Genomic DNA, 14,064 nt, shown 5'->3' with positions numbered 1-14,064 from the left:
CTGTGGGCATGAACTAAAAGATTTCTACGTCCCATTAATGCAGTCCTGTTTGAAAAGCGCTACATTAACACAAACTAGACACCTTTTAGTTTGTGCCTGCAGCATCAACACAAGAGGAGTTACCGGGAAGCATTTTAGTGCACACAGCTATTCATACATCGGTTGTCTGAACTGTTGGGCAGTGTCGACAAGCCCTATAGTATTTATTTATGGGAGAAACATTTTTGCACCTTCTGTAACCAGAATAAATACTAACCTTGGGGTGGTTCTGTTTTGCTGATCAATTACATAATTTACATGTGTCCACAAAGGGCTACTAGGAAGATGACTTGGACAAAGATTAAAATTAGAGCAGTGTCAAATTCTACAAGTAGCCCTGGTTTTGGCTACCATTTTCCTATATGCAGGAGAACCTCAAAGCTTAGCCAGTTTGGTTTCAATAAGCAACCAAAAACTCAGCTGCTTATCCGGACCACTTTGGTCAAGAAATCAGCCGGCGTGGCAGCCTCTTTATATTTTACTCTTTCCATTTCTGAGCCCAGACAAAACCAGAAAATGAAAAAATGTAGAAAAGTGGGAGTGTGGGGTAAACTGAACATTTAAAAATGGGTTTGTGTTCTAGGCCAAGATTTGGGTAGTTCTTGAAACATAAACATACCTTTTACAATTTGAGAGCCCCTTCAAGGTTCTCAAAGGCAGTCCTTGTTTTATCTGACCTGCTTCACCAGCTCTACTTTATTTAGGATAGATCCTGCAACACTGATGTGCATAGTCACTTTGAAGTGAATGGGACTTATCATATGATCAAAGATTGGAGGATTGGACCCCAGAGCCTCATCTTTCTGTGAAAGGACCTATGGGCCTGATCTCCTATCTTGGTATCAGTGGCAATTCAAGAAATCACTAAAGCATATGCTAAACTCCATCCCTGTTCAGGGACAGCACTTAAACCTCAAAAGCATGAAAACAGGAAGCTATGGGAAAGGACTCCCGCATTCCTTGTCACCTTCATATCACCTACCGCATTGTTGATAACACGCCCCATAAGGTGGTTGCTGCAATTTCTGACAAATCCTAAAATTCCACAACTGCATCCAACTCGCTCTGTTACACAAAACCTTACCAGTGATCTCATCAAGGTGAAGGCAAAATAACTTTCCACATGAACAGACTATGTGACAGTCAGATGTGCCAAGCTGTTGATACAGCTGTGTGGGAGGTCACCATTTAGGTTATTGTGAGGGCTTAAGTATGAATTACCATGCAAATTTACATTTACCAGCAGGGTAGACACAAGGAAGATCATCCACTGTGTGGGTTTGTGGCCCACATGGCACAATACGTTCTGTGAGTGCTCTTCATTCTTCCAGAGGAGTAGTTTCCCCCACCTCCGCACCAGAGAATGGGCAAGCAGTTCACACTAAAGAACATCTAAGGAGATCTTCAAGAGTCCACAGTCACCTGCCTGCAGGCCACATGCCTCAGTATTGCCCACCTTCTGGGCAGCCTCAGTTCCTGCAGCAGGTCCTCACTCCAGTGACTGCCTTTGGAGGATGCATTCATATCACGGAGCTGCAGCTTGACTTTGGCCCTGATCCTGCATGAGATTGCACCTGGAGGACCCCTGCACCGTGCAGAACCCCACTGACCTCAGTGAGACTCCACATGGGCACAGGGATCTGCAAGTGTGGAGTCCTGGGATCCAGGCTTGAGAGACACTTTTGCTAGGTTAGAAGGGGAGGGGATGATACCGTGGTGACGGCACTTCCCCCTTTCACACTCTGTTCCCTCCTCATCTGCAGCCACAAATTTTTTGTCCCTTCCATCTGTGGAGACAGTAGGGACAATTTAGCCTACAACATTTTTGAAATATCTGCTTAGATTCTACAGGTAATGCTGTGACCCTAGAAATGTCCATGACCCCAAGGCTGAGGATGGACACCTTGTGAACATGCTTGGCTCTTGCCAATTATCAATCAGAATATGACCCCATGCTTGGGAAATGTGTTGTTCCTGTACATACAGGCTGAATCTGTGTTTATATACAAGTAATACATTCCTAGTTCCCATTACCTATATGAATTGTCCCAGTGAGTTCAGCTTTTGTTCTTTGACAATTGTCTTCCATCTCAGAAATACACCAGAAAACATAAGCCTGCAGGAGCAGCAGTCAGGGACAGATGTGTCAGTTCGTCTTCGTCTCCCTGTAAAACGCCTCCCGGGAAATCAGCTCGCAACAAGCGCTTCCTGTAAGCTGACAGGATTGCTGATGTTTGGCCCATTCTGCTGCTAAAGGGAAGCCTGAAGATTAAGATACAGGCTGTTCACTCAGCCATGCCTTCTTGATAATGTTTTTGTGGCTGCTGGCTTGTATAGTTTCTGAGTTCACATATCTGAAAATATTCTGTAGAACTGCAAAACCACAGAACAAAAACTCACCCCATATAAGTCAGCGAGTGAAGCAGCTGGCAATTCTTAATAAAGTCACTGCTCTAGCTAAAGAAACCTAGATTGGTGTCCGCCCTTGTTTGTATTACCTAGATATGGCTGAATGATTCAGCTGCACATATTTCAGAGCTGCTGTCTCTGGTGGGCATGGGGCTGATGGTGGTCTGTTCAGTGTAAGCCTGTGGAGGCCATGCAATTTGCAGGAGGCCTCCCTCTCTAAAGGGATTCTTCCAAGCATATCTCCCTAGTGTGTGTGTCCTAGAGGGAGTAGCAATAGTGGCAGTGTACATGCTACCCTACTGCACCCCAGATTTCCTCTCCTAGGTTTTAGCTAACCTGGTGGTAATGTGAATGACTTTGCTAGCCTTGTAGTTTAGTACAGGATCTCATGGCTTTCATGACAACCATGGGATAAGCCAAGGTGATTACTAGCTCAGTGCTTACAAATCAGAATGGTCTGGACCTCATTTTTGGAATGGGATTGGAAAGAGTAAGCAGTATATCCTTACCATGACCAAAATGGTTCTCTCTCTGAGGACAGGCCTCCCCTTTCATTCTTTTGGGACTCAGGTATAGTGGAGAGTGGACCTACTTCTCTGGTAGGTACTCTACAATGGATGGATCCACTTGGGTTTCCAGTGTTTTCTCTAAGGCCCAGATTTTCAAATGTATTTAGGCACCTAAAGATGAGACTTAGGTGCCCAACCAGGTTAATGGTTTTCAGAATCCCACTAGACACCAGTCTGCATCTTTTGGCACATGAAAATCTGGCCCTATTGAAGTTGATGTGAGTTGATGATGGCTGTTAAAAGGGCATCTGTCACACACATGGTTTTGTTCTCTCCTCTCAGCTGGAGGAGCTGTGTAATCACTTACTAGTCCCAACTGCTCTCTCAGCTGGGGCTCTGAAAGGGTCTGTTCTGGCACAATATACACAGGCGACAGCAAGAGAAATTGGGTTATAATTCTATTAACATATAGAACACATAGCTCTGCTAGAGAATATTGAATGGATAGGGTGACTATGCTTCCCAAAGGGCATTTGTCCCACTTCCTCTCCTCAGCTGATCAAGTTGGCAAGAACAAACAGGACAAATACCCACTTTTGCCAAAATAGTCAGGACAGCCAGGACAAGGCTTAAAAAGGGGACTGTCCGACTCCTGACCAAAACGGGACATATTGTCACTCTATTAATGGAGCAACAAACACAGTGGAATAAATTTATCCATGGCACAACTCCCACAAGTCTTTAGAACCCATTCAGTGGAGACAAAGGCCACAAAACAAGTTCAAAATAGTTCACCTATGTAGCGTTCAGCAGGTGTGTAAGAAAAGTATTTTACACACTGAATAGCAGATAGAAGATGTAGCAAGAAAAGCAATTAAGTAAAAGACAAAGTAGTGGAATGCTGGTTTTAACTTATACCATCCTGAATAGTGCTTCCCCCCCCCTTCCACTCTCTTTGTTTGTTACATTAATTTTGCTCAGCCACTGAATACTAAATCAATCACTAACTAGCCTAATGCCTAAGCTTAAACAAAAACATAATAAGCAATCAGAAATAAAAGACATATTTACATTCTCCATTTATTATAAGACTCCTACAATAACATCTACCATAACAACCATCTTCCATTACATTCAGATTTTCTACTCCCAGGCATGTTCAGGGACATTTTATAGTGCTCTGCATTGCCCTGTAACCTTTCACCTGACCTGGAAGTGCTCACTGAATGCCTAGCAGAATCCAGTTTTAAAATAAATGTATTAACCACACACCCCTACAAATCACACATATACATAAAGGGGAACAACTTCTTCCATGAATTAAAAAACAAAATTACACATAAAAAAACCCACCTTTCTTCTACAGTAGAATGTACACCCAAGCTGAGTGCTTCCTCTAATTCTCTATAAAACTTCCCCGATGAGGCAGGATTTAGTTCTTATTAAGAGTTAGTTACTACTGCTCTTCTGCCAAATGAAAGTCAGCTCTTTTTTCCTCCAACTATACTGTAACCTACAGACTAAAATTAGGTTAGTACTGTTATATTATCTATATTGTACTTTTCCTTTGTATGTTTTCTCATAATTATTGTTTTTCAATTACATACATTTCTAAGAAATGTTTAAGACCTACTAAGAAACTTATAATGGGCTAATCCCTGAGCTTCTTGGTCAGTTTGAGTTTATTTGACTAAGAACAAAACACAGATGAACTTCAGTGGGACTTTGCTTTAGAAAGGATCCGAGTGTTTGTTTGTTTTCCTCAGGGAAACTCCCACTGAAATTCATCTGAATTTATTTGACTAAAAACAGAAAAACTGAATTCAGGGTTTGGCTCAATGCCTTTTGTCACAATAATCTTCTATCATATCAAGGTTTATATACTACCCCTCTTTGCTTCTGCCACTACTGAAAATCATTCAACACAAAGGTCCCACTGCTAATTTTTGTTGTAGATGACTTTCAACAAAATGTCAAAATAATAATGCTGTTGTCTCCTATTTACATAGGGCTCTTGCCTCGAGAAGACTTAAAAAGCACTTTTTGAATTATTTCAGCCCTATGAAACTTAATGGGTTTAGCATACAGGAGTCTGTGCAAAACCTTTTTTGTTTGTAACCTGAGTTTCAGATTTGAAAGAATCCCGAAGCTTAAATAGAGTTTGATGAACGCTCCTTTTCCAAATTTTATTTGATTTTTTTTGGTTGGGAACTATTGCATAATTCTTCCTCTAAAACTTCAGAAAAGCAGGTATCCTTACCCTGAGCTTTTCTATAGCTTGGGGCTCAGGGCTGGCCCACAACATTTTGGCATCTGAGGCAGGGAGCTCAAATGATGCCCCCATGCTCTCTTGTTTGGGCCAAACTTTGAAAGGTCTCAATTCTGCCTTCTTCCTGTTCTATTCCTCTCATGGTATTGCTCTGCTACCTACCCCAATAAAGCGGAAACTAACAACTTAAAATGCCTTGTTGACAAATTTTAAGTAACATTTAATTTTCAAACACCTGAACAGCAAATGTAACTTTTCTTGTCTGCAAAGTAAATACTGGCATTTTTATCTGTTTGAATAATCAAAGTCATGCTTTTCGTGCCGTCTTGGCTGCAAAGATTTTAATTGCTTCCTGAAGGTCCACAGTCTGGGCCAGCTCATGCTCTATTGAGATGATTGCAAGCCTGACCAGCCTCTCCTGTCTCATTGTGGAGCGTAAATGTGTTTTTATTAACTTTAGCTTGGAGAAGCTGCATTCTCCACTGGCAACTGTTACAGGAAGTGTTAGAAGTATGCACAGAACAACAAAAGCATTTGGAAAGAGGGTAGTCTACTTATTTGTGCATGTATATTCCAGAACATCCTTTGGAGTTGATCCTGCTGAAATATATCTTGAAAGGGCTTTCAGTTCATCACCTAAATCACTTGTATCAATATCATGCATGTCATCATGTGTCAATACTGTCTCTAGTGCCCTGCATTGCTGGTGTAAGTCTTCTTCAGGTATAGTGAGGAGTTTTGGAATATCATACAACATCCCAAATATACTGCTGTGTTCCTTGAAGCTGCATGAAATGTTCTTCAACTGACTGTATTGCACAATCTAGCACCTGGTTAAAGAATTCAACTTTGAATTGTTGTTTGGGGTCTCTTATGGGATTATCCTGTGCCTCGTAATCAAAATGTCTTCTTCTTTGGTGACTCTTGTATTCTTGAATGGGTGGGAAAATAGCTTCAGTGTGAAGTTCCTCTGCCAACTTCTGTGCACTCTTCAGAACGTTTTGAAATCCCTCATCTGACTGGTAAGACTGTAGGTATGACTTTGCTTTGTCCAGTTGTTCCATTGCTCCAGATATATCAAGGTCAACACCTTGGAGTCTCTTGCTTACAACATTTATTTCAAACAGTATGTCATGCCACAACACTAAGCCACACAGAAATTTGAAGTTATGTATGTTTCTGGTGATTCCATTTCCCTCTGCCACTGTTCTCCCATGAACAGTTCCTGTCATAGCATTATCCTCCATAATGGCAACTATGGCATCATCTATCTTCCCAATTTGGTGTTTGATAGGCTTTATGCCTCCACTCGACTTTCCCATCATGTGGCACTCAGTGGTTTCAGTGTCAGAGAGGATGTTCCCAGATGTTGCTTCAAAATTTGCCATCGATGAGTTGATGCAGAGAAAAATACATAGATGCTTTGAATTACATTAAAAAATTCAGCAGCCTCACTAGAAGCTGATGCTGCATCACTGACCACCAAGTTCAATGAATGAGAACTGCATGGACAAAAAAAAGCTTGAGGGTTTAACTCTCGGATCCGTGTCTGCACTCCTCTGTTCTTTCCTCTCATGTTGGCACCATTATCGTAGCCCTGACCTCTCATGTCAGCTATCGCAATTCCTGTATCTTCCAGCTTTTTAAGAAGCACATTTGTCATACCAGCTCCTGTAGTATCATCAATGTCAATAAATTCTAGAAAATGCTCTCTGACAGTCACCATTGCAGGGACATTTTCACTAGGTTCTGTTGTTGTTACAAAAACGCACCATTAAAGTCATTTGTTCCGTATGGCTGATGTCAGGTGTGCAGTCCAGAATAACAGAGTAATATCTTGCTGACTTCAGATCTGCCACAATCTTCTGTTTGACTTTTGTTGCCAGTAACTGTATGATCTCATTTGAATTGTTTTTCCAAGGTAGTGGTGTGTGTGTACATTTTTGGGTGGTGACTCTTCTTAGATGCTCCTGGAGTACAGCATCAAACTCAGCCATCAGCTCCACAATTTTAAGGAAGTTTCCATTGTTTGGCACATACAGCTGATCTGAAGTGCCACACAGTGCTAGGTTTTGGTAGCAAGCATTCTCACAATGGCAATGAGCCTTTTCAGAACATTTTGCCAGTAAAGAGACTCTGATGCAATCTTCTCTTGATGCTGATCATCTATGGTGGCCTTTAACCTTAGTCTCATCTCAAGCTCTTTCCACCTATGGAATGCTCTCTGGTGATTTTGCTGCCTTCTCATGGCATGCCAGATTTCTAGCCAGATTTTTCCAGTCCTTTGTTCCTGTAGAACCCAATGTGGCTGGAACATTAGACTGGAAGAGTTTGCAACAAAAACAGTATGCAGCATTCTGGGGTTTTGAGTACATAAGCCATGGCCTCTCCACTTTGTCACCATTGGGGATTTCATGCCAGTAATGTGTTGGATGGAAACTTCTATTTTCATTGTCTTTGGGGAACATGAAGTTTTTCACTTGCTGTGGCCCATGCAGTACAAGGAAGTCCCTCAGGCTACTGCTCAAGTGGGTCCACAGTCCTGGATCATCTAGACTTAAGGAACTAAAGGCTACTCAGTCCTGGATCATCAGCAGAACTGTTTCAGCAGCAGCCTCCACCACACTCTTCTCTGATCTACACTTTTCTTCAGGAATGTGCATGGTTACATCCATTTGAGATGGAGATATGGATGCTGCAGTAGCTGCCAGGTCACCTGCACTCTGACTAACTGGAAGATCAGGCATCTCCTCACCACTCACATCCTCACTGGGGCCAGAAGGCTCACCGTGAACATTTGTGTCTATGTATCTCAGGAGAGCTCCTTCCTGCTTAGATAGAAAAGCTTCCTTTGCTTTCTTTCTTTTTCTGAATGCTGCCCCCAGAGGGCGTTTTCTTCTTTCACTCATGATGCTGCTGTTCTGTGCCAGCTATAGTGGCTCTCAACACTCAATTGAAGGGGACAAATAAGCAGGCTGGTAGCAGGGCCTGAGTGAGGGAAGATATCAGCATCTTAAGGGCCTAACTGGCTCCTACTACTTCAGTTGACTGCCTGTTCTCCTCAAGTGGGTTCAGGGAAGCAGCAGGAACAGGAAGCTCCCTGAGAAGCTAGTGTTAATCAGTCCAGGCTCCTGGGGGTGATGAGATACGTAAGAGGCTCCTCCTTCTCTCTGCCTGCAGCTCCTGCTGCTTTCTGTTGTTCTCTCTCACCTTTTCTCCTGCCTGCCTGTTATGTCTCTTGTGCCCTCCCTCCTCCAGCACAGCTCTCCACCATCTCTGCATCTAGAGCAGAGAGAATACATATGCACTGGCAGCAGACACAATTCTCTACACTCTGGGTCCAAGTGGTGCCTCCCCTTCCCACAGTTTGGCACCTGAGGCAGCTGCCTCAGTTTGCCTCATGGTAAGACCAGCCCTGTTGGGGCTTTTTTGACCTGCCTGCAGTTATGGCACAGACCTATCTCTGTGTATGAAAAAGGTAAGTTATAAAAACATACATTGTTATATAAGGTCATCAATTTCTATTAGGGTTCTTACCCTTCTTTGGTTCTGTTCCCTACCTAAAGTACAGAGTGAAGAACTGTTATAAAGTATTAGTCTTTATTAGCCAAAATAGCTCTGAATGCAAAAGAGAAGTTACAGAAAGTAAAACAAAGGTTGTTAGATTGCAGTGTTCATGATGTCAGAAACTGAACTCAACGTGGGGTGTTGCGAATTTCAAGAGATCATAAATCAGTGTAATTAATTCAAGGTCTTACCGCGATCTTGTTACAAAAGCCGATTTTTATCGTATTTCTATACTAGTCTGGACAGGTGATTCTTGGTATACACATAGAACTATGTATCCTTATCTATTTCCAGTCAAACTTGTGCCAATGGAATTATGAGTGTTCGGTTCAATTGTCTAAATTTCTGAATTCTACTGTAGAATTGATTAAGTTACTGTATTATCAGAGGTCAGTTCAATTCAAAATCACATCATCTAGGTGATACTCAGTCTATACATGTATAAATAGCAAATCTTGGCTATCACTGATTACATCACAGACATAACAGGCAGATAAGTTATTATTTTGACTGTATTCCTGTCTGGAGTTTCATCATAGCTGTATGCTCTTAGGCAGTTGCCAGTTTAACCAAAGGTTCAAATAATGATACAATCTTTAGTTTACAAGCCAACAGAAAGCATCTTCCCTCTTTTTATCTAAAGAGTGGTCTATTCTCCTGACCACATAACTCACGTGACTTTTTTCCTATGCTGAGTTCTTTGAAAGGCTCAGGATCTCTCAGCTAACTTGGCTGTAAGGAAGCATAATTTCCTCTTACAAATTGTACTAGGCTAGTTAGTGTAATGAGTTTGACACATGGCTAGAAAGGGTTAAACATCCTGCCAAGTAAATAACTCTCAAAAGACATGTGGGGAGATAATGTTTGTGTTTTTGTGTATTTGCATATGTATGAGTAGGGTCAACAGTTTGGTCCTTGAGGCCTGATTCTGTCATCTCAGATCTACTTAAGCTTCTTCAGAGGAAGTTTTGAGTCACAAGATTAAGGTCCCAGTTATGCTGGTATGCCCCGAATCCGATATTTGGACATTGGACTATAAGCTATCAACTATTTCTGGAAGAGCTCTTTGCAACCACAAAGCTCACCATCTCTGCTATGAATTTGCACCTAAATGAACTGAATTCATATCTGTATGTATATGGAGTTAAGATCAAAGCGTAGTGATCTTTTAACCACACTCTCTTTTGTTTTTCAATAAATTTTAGTTTAGTTAACAATTGGCTGTAGCCTGTATTTGGGTAAGATCTGAAACATTAATGAACCCTGGGAGGTAACATGTCTGATCCTTTGGGATTGGTAGAACCTGTTGTTTTATATGGTGAAATAAGATATTTGATATGGGTACCTGGATGGAGGCCTGAGGCTGGATCACTTTTAGGGAACTGTGTTGTTTGGACTCCTGAGTAACCAGTGAGGTAATAAAGAAGCTGTTTAATGCTGGCTTGGTAAATCTAGGTATTGGAATTATCCATGAACTTTATGGGGATTGTCTGCCCCATTCTTTGCAGCTCAGCCTAATTGAGTGACCACACTGGGCTCCCCATTAGGACCCTGGTCACGGTATTCTAGTCATGCTTGGATACATATTACCACATTAACTGGGTTTTTGGATCAGAACCACATGCTTGTCAAAACTTAATTTTTGATATTGGAGCATTTAAGGGTTAAAAATCGGTTACAGGGAGTGACCTATAATCAAGATCCTAACAGAAAAAGCTTAGAAGAATTGTGCTTACTGAGGGGGTTGTCTTTTAAGAAAAAGGTCCCAGAGTAGGAACTGAAAAATCTATTAATTGCCGGTGATAAGGAAGCAGACCCAGTGAAAATGCTTGCAGTGAGAAACCAGCAGCTAGAACTTGAACAAAAGCAAAAAATAGCTGATATGGAAGGAGAAGCTGCTGAAAGAGATCGCCTGTCTTTTGAACATGAACAAAGAATGACACATATTTGATTGCAGGAACTAGAAGCTAAGGCTAAAGTGGACAGACTTAAGCTCCAACTCAAGAGAATAAGGAACAACAGGAACTCTACCATCCTAGAAAGCCAACTCCTCTCAACAACAAAGATGAGGCTAGAATCTATCCAGTTTGTAACAACGTTGGTATGTTGTTGGACTCTAAGCAGTTGTATGTATGTAACTAAATTTACCCCAACACTGCTACTTTTTATGTACATGCTTTTACTGTGAGCTCGGGTGAGGTAACCTCATAACTTGTGCAGAGAATATAAAAATCAATTGTAAAAGCTATGTAGGGCAAATTACAGCTTCTAACATGACTCTTGTTAAAGCAGATTTTGTCAAAGAAGATGATTATTTACTAGATTTAAGTGTGAATATTGTGATCCTCTGAGTTTAACTGCAAGTGTGCGTCTAGCCAGAATCCATCTTGGTGTTAAACATGAAGTTATAGCTGGTGTAAGGAAGTTATTGCCTATGAATCTTTTGATTGGGGATGATGTTAAAACTTTGTTCAGTCAAGCTGATGACATAAACCAATCACAGGAAAGAAATAATCCTGAACCTGTGTCTTTTAGGGGCAAGGATTTGCCTAGGAAGGGTTTCTCCAAATGTTTTTGTCTGAGGAAGATGGCTGTTTGTCTGTGCAAGGAAGCCGTGCATATGTGGAAAAAATTCCTAAGCGTCTGTCTGGTATCTCAGAAGTGAATCTGGCATGAGAAGGCTCAGGAAGATGTTTCTCTAGAGCAAATTAAAAGTGGTGATCAGGTTAAAGCCATAACTGAGGAATGAAGGGGTACATTCTTGGTGAGTGATACATTGTTGGCTAGTAAAGCTTGGGAAAGTAAAGCCTGACCCAGGTAAAAGTGATGTGCTTAAAGTAGCTCAGTGTAATAAACTGCTGTTTTCCACAAATAGTTTCTTATCTGTTAAGGGAGGGAAAGGCAAAGAAAGTTTAGATGAGCATAGGCAGCCTTCTGAGCTGATGGCTTTGTCTAATCAGCAGTTTGGGAAGGCAAGGTTAGTGAAACATGAGTATCCCTATACCTTACCTGTTACCAGTGTGGAGAATTGTAAAGTGAAGGAAATGTTCCTGTGTCTGTTAGGGATAATGACTTGCCTATGAAGAGAGCTACCCTAGTCTCCAAGCCGTTGTCTGTGAAAAGCCGTGTGTGCTGGGACAAAGGAAAGGCTATCTCAGCTGTCTGTCTGTTAAAGGGGAATGTTTCTCCAGATCTTTTCTGTTTGTGGAACAGACAGAAAAAGCCTGTCAGCCTATGATGATTGAAAATTTATCAGTTGACCCAGAGTTGATTCTGGTTACAACTAAAACCCCGGAAGGAAGTGGTCCTAAATTTGTCTGCTAGGGATGATATTGCAACTAAGTTGCATCCAATTGATGTCAAAAATAGCTCCCAGAGACCAAGCGATTCTGGTGCTTCTATTTTGCCTGTTGCTAGCGTGTTGTTGGATAAAGATATAACAACCTTGTCTGATCAGGGTGATGTCATAGCCAGGGCACAAGGAAAGCATGAAGGTGATTAGACTGTTATCCACTGACAGTGTGGAAACTTGTAACAAGAAAGAGAATGCTTCTAATTTTGTGACTATGAAGTCTAGCAGTTTACCTGGAAGGGGGTTTTGTGAAAATCCTCCTGATGGGCCAGAGGTGATTCTGGATTTAAGTGAAACCCAGAAAGAGTCTGTTGCTCAGGAAAATGTTCCTTTAGAGCAAGATCTAGATGAAAAGGGCAAGAGCAGAATTTCTGTGAAAAATGGGTTGTTGCTTATGTAAGCAGAGTCAGGATGAGCTGTACCCTGACATCTGGTGGTGAATTATAGGAAGTGTGGAAAGAATGTCCGGAATGTGAAATCTCAAATATTTGCATAGGCACGCCTACCCCATCCCAGACTGCCGAGCTATGGGACTGCTTTGTGACAGAAATGACTCAACCTCAGTTGGGTGGTACTTGCTAGACAAGGGACAGTGTATGGGGGAGATCTGTTTCTCTAATAGCTCTGTTACGAGATGAAATGAAGCATTTTTTTGAAAAAAATCTTCAGCTATGTAGACAGAGGCCACGCCGTGCCTGTGTGAAAGGTATGGGAGCAAGAATTCATTATGGCTGCTCCGGAGGAGGGAGGTACTGAGAGCCATTCGTATCCGTCCTGCGTCTCCGAAAGCTTTTGCTTTTCGTGGCTGGCTTCCATGCTGTTAGGGTTAAAACTTGGTTGGGGTGTTTTCAGGTATGTTGTCATTTCCTCTCACCTGAAAGAAATGGAAATCTTTCTTGCTTTTTTTTCGTGTCACCCTATGTCTACTTGCATGTGTGGTTGACGCGAGGTTGGTGCGGCATGCATAGCAGTCTCTCCCTCCCTCCCTCCGGTTGGCGAGAGTACGAATATGAATCGCTTATCCATGCATTATGCGTGAGTGCTCTGGCTGGCCTAGGTGAGATCGGCTTTTTTGGAGGCTCTGGGTTAAATTAAGAATAGTCCGGTCAATTATCCACAGTATAGTGGTACGAACGGGCTGAGCTACCGTTCACATCATCATTAGGAACTGATGGGTTGACAGTTCATCGCACCCCCCTTTTCTTATTAAAGAAAAGAATTCTGATACTGCTCGGATATCCCTAAGCAGATGGACGAGAATGCCTTCCCCTCTTTATCTACTAAAAGTCAAGTGTTTTATTCTGCATTCTATAATTAATTCATACCAATGATAAAGAGGACACTGCCAGTAGACCAGGAAGGGATTGTTGGGGAAGGAGGGAAAGAAAAGTCCGTGTTGCAGGGCACCCCGTGAATTGGCAATGCAGCTCGTTCATTTCTGCCAGGATTCTGAACAGATGGTCTGGTTTATCTGTACACTAGGATTTTATCTGTAAATATAGCCTATATTTTATAGAGCGGCTTGCTTTCATATTTTTATAGTAAACATAAGGGGATAACCCACGGGAGAGGCGCAATTCCATTTTTCTCATTATTATGCCCCCAGGCCGACCTCAGCTACAAGGCAGCCAGGAAGGCAACATGACAGGCAGATGATACGAACGACTGCATACAATTCATTCATTCGCAATTTTCAATTAAGCACGCACGCGTAACGAAACGACTGATAACCATCTCTGCTAAATCTTTGCAGGATGAATGCTGAACTGTGTAAGCGCTGCATCCCTACTAGTACAGCAGGCTCCCGTACACAATTCGTGCAGTGAGAAGCAAAAAGGACGCTCCTGAGTCATGCAATGCTATAGGCATTTGCGGGGACCAAGGGGAAAGGCAGCAAGCAACAATAGATTGTTTAACGT

This window comes from Chelonoidis abingdonii, chromosome 3, assembly GCF_003597395.2.
Source record: "Chelonoidis abingdonii isolate Lonesome George chromosome 3, CheloAbing_2.0, whole genome shotgun sequence".
In the NCBI taxonomy this organism is placed as follows: domain Eukaryota; kingdom Metazoa; phylum Chordata; order Testudines; family Testudinidae; genus Chelonoidis; species Chelonoidis abingdonii.
The sequence above is the reverse complement of the archived record's forward strand: the minus strand, read 5'-3'. Positions refer to the sequence as shown.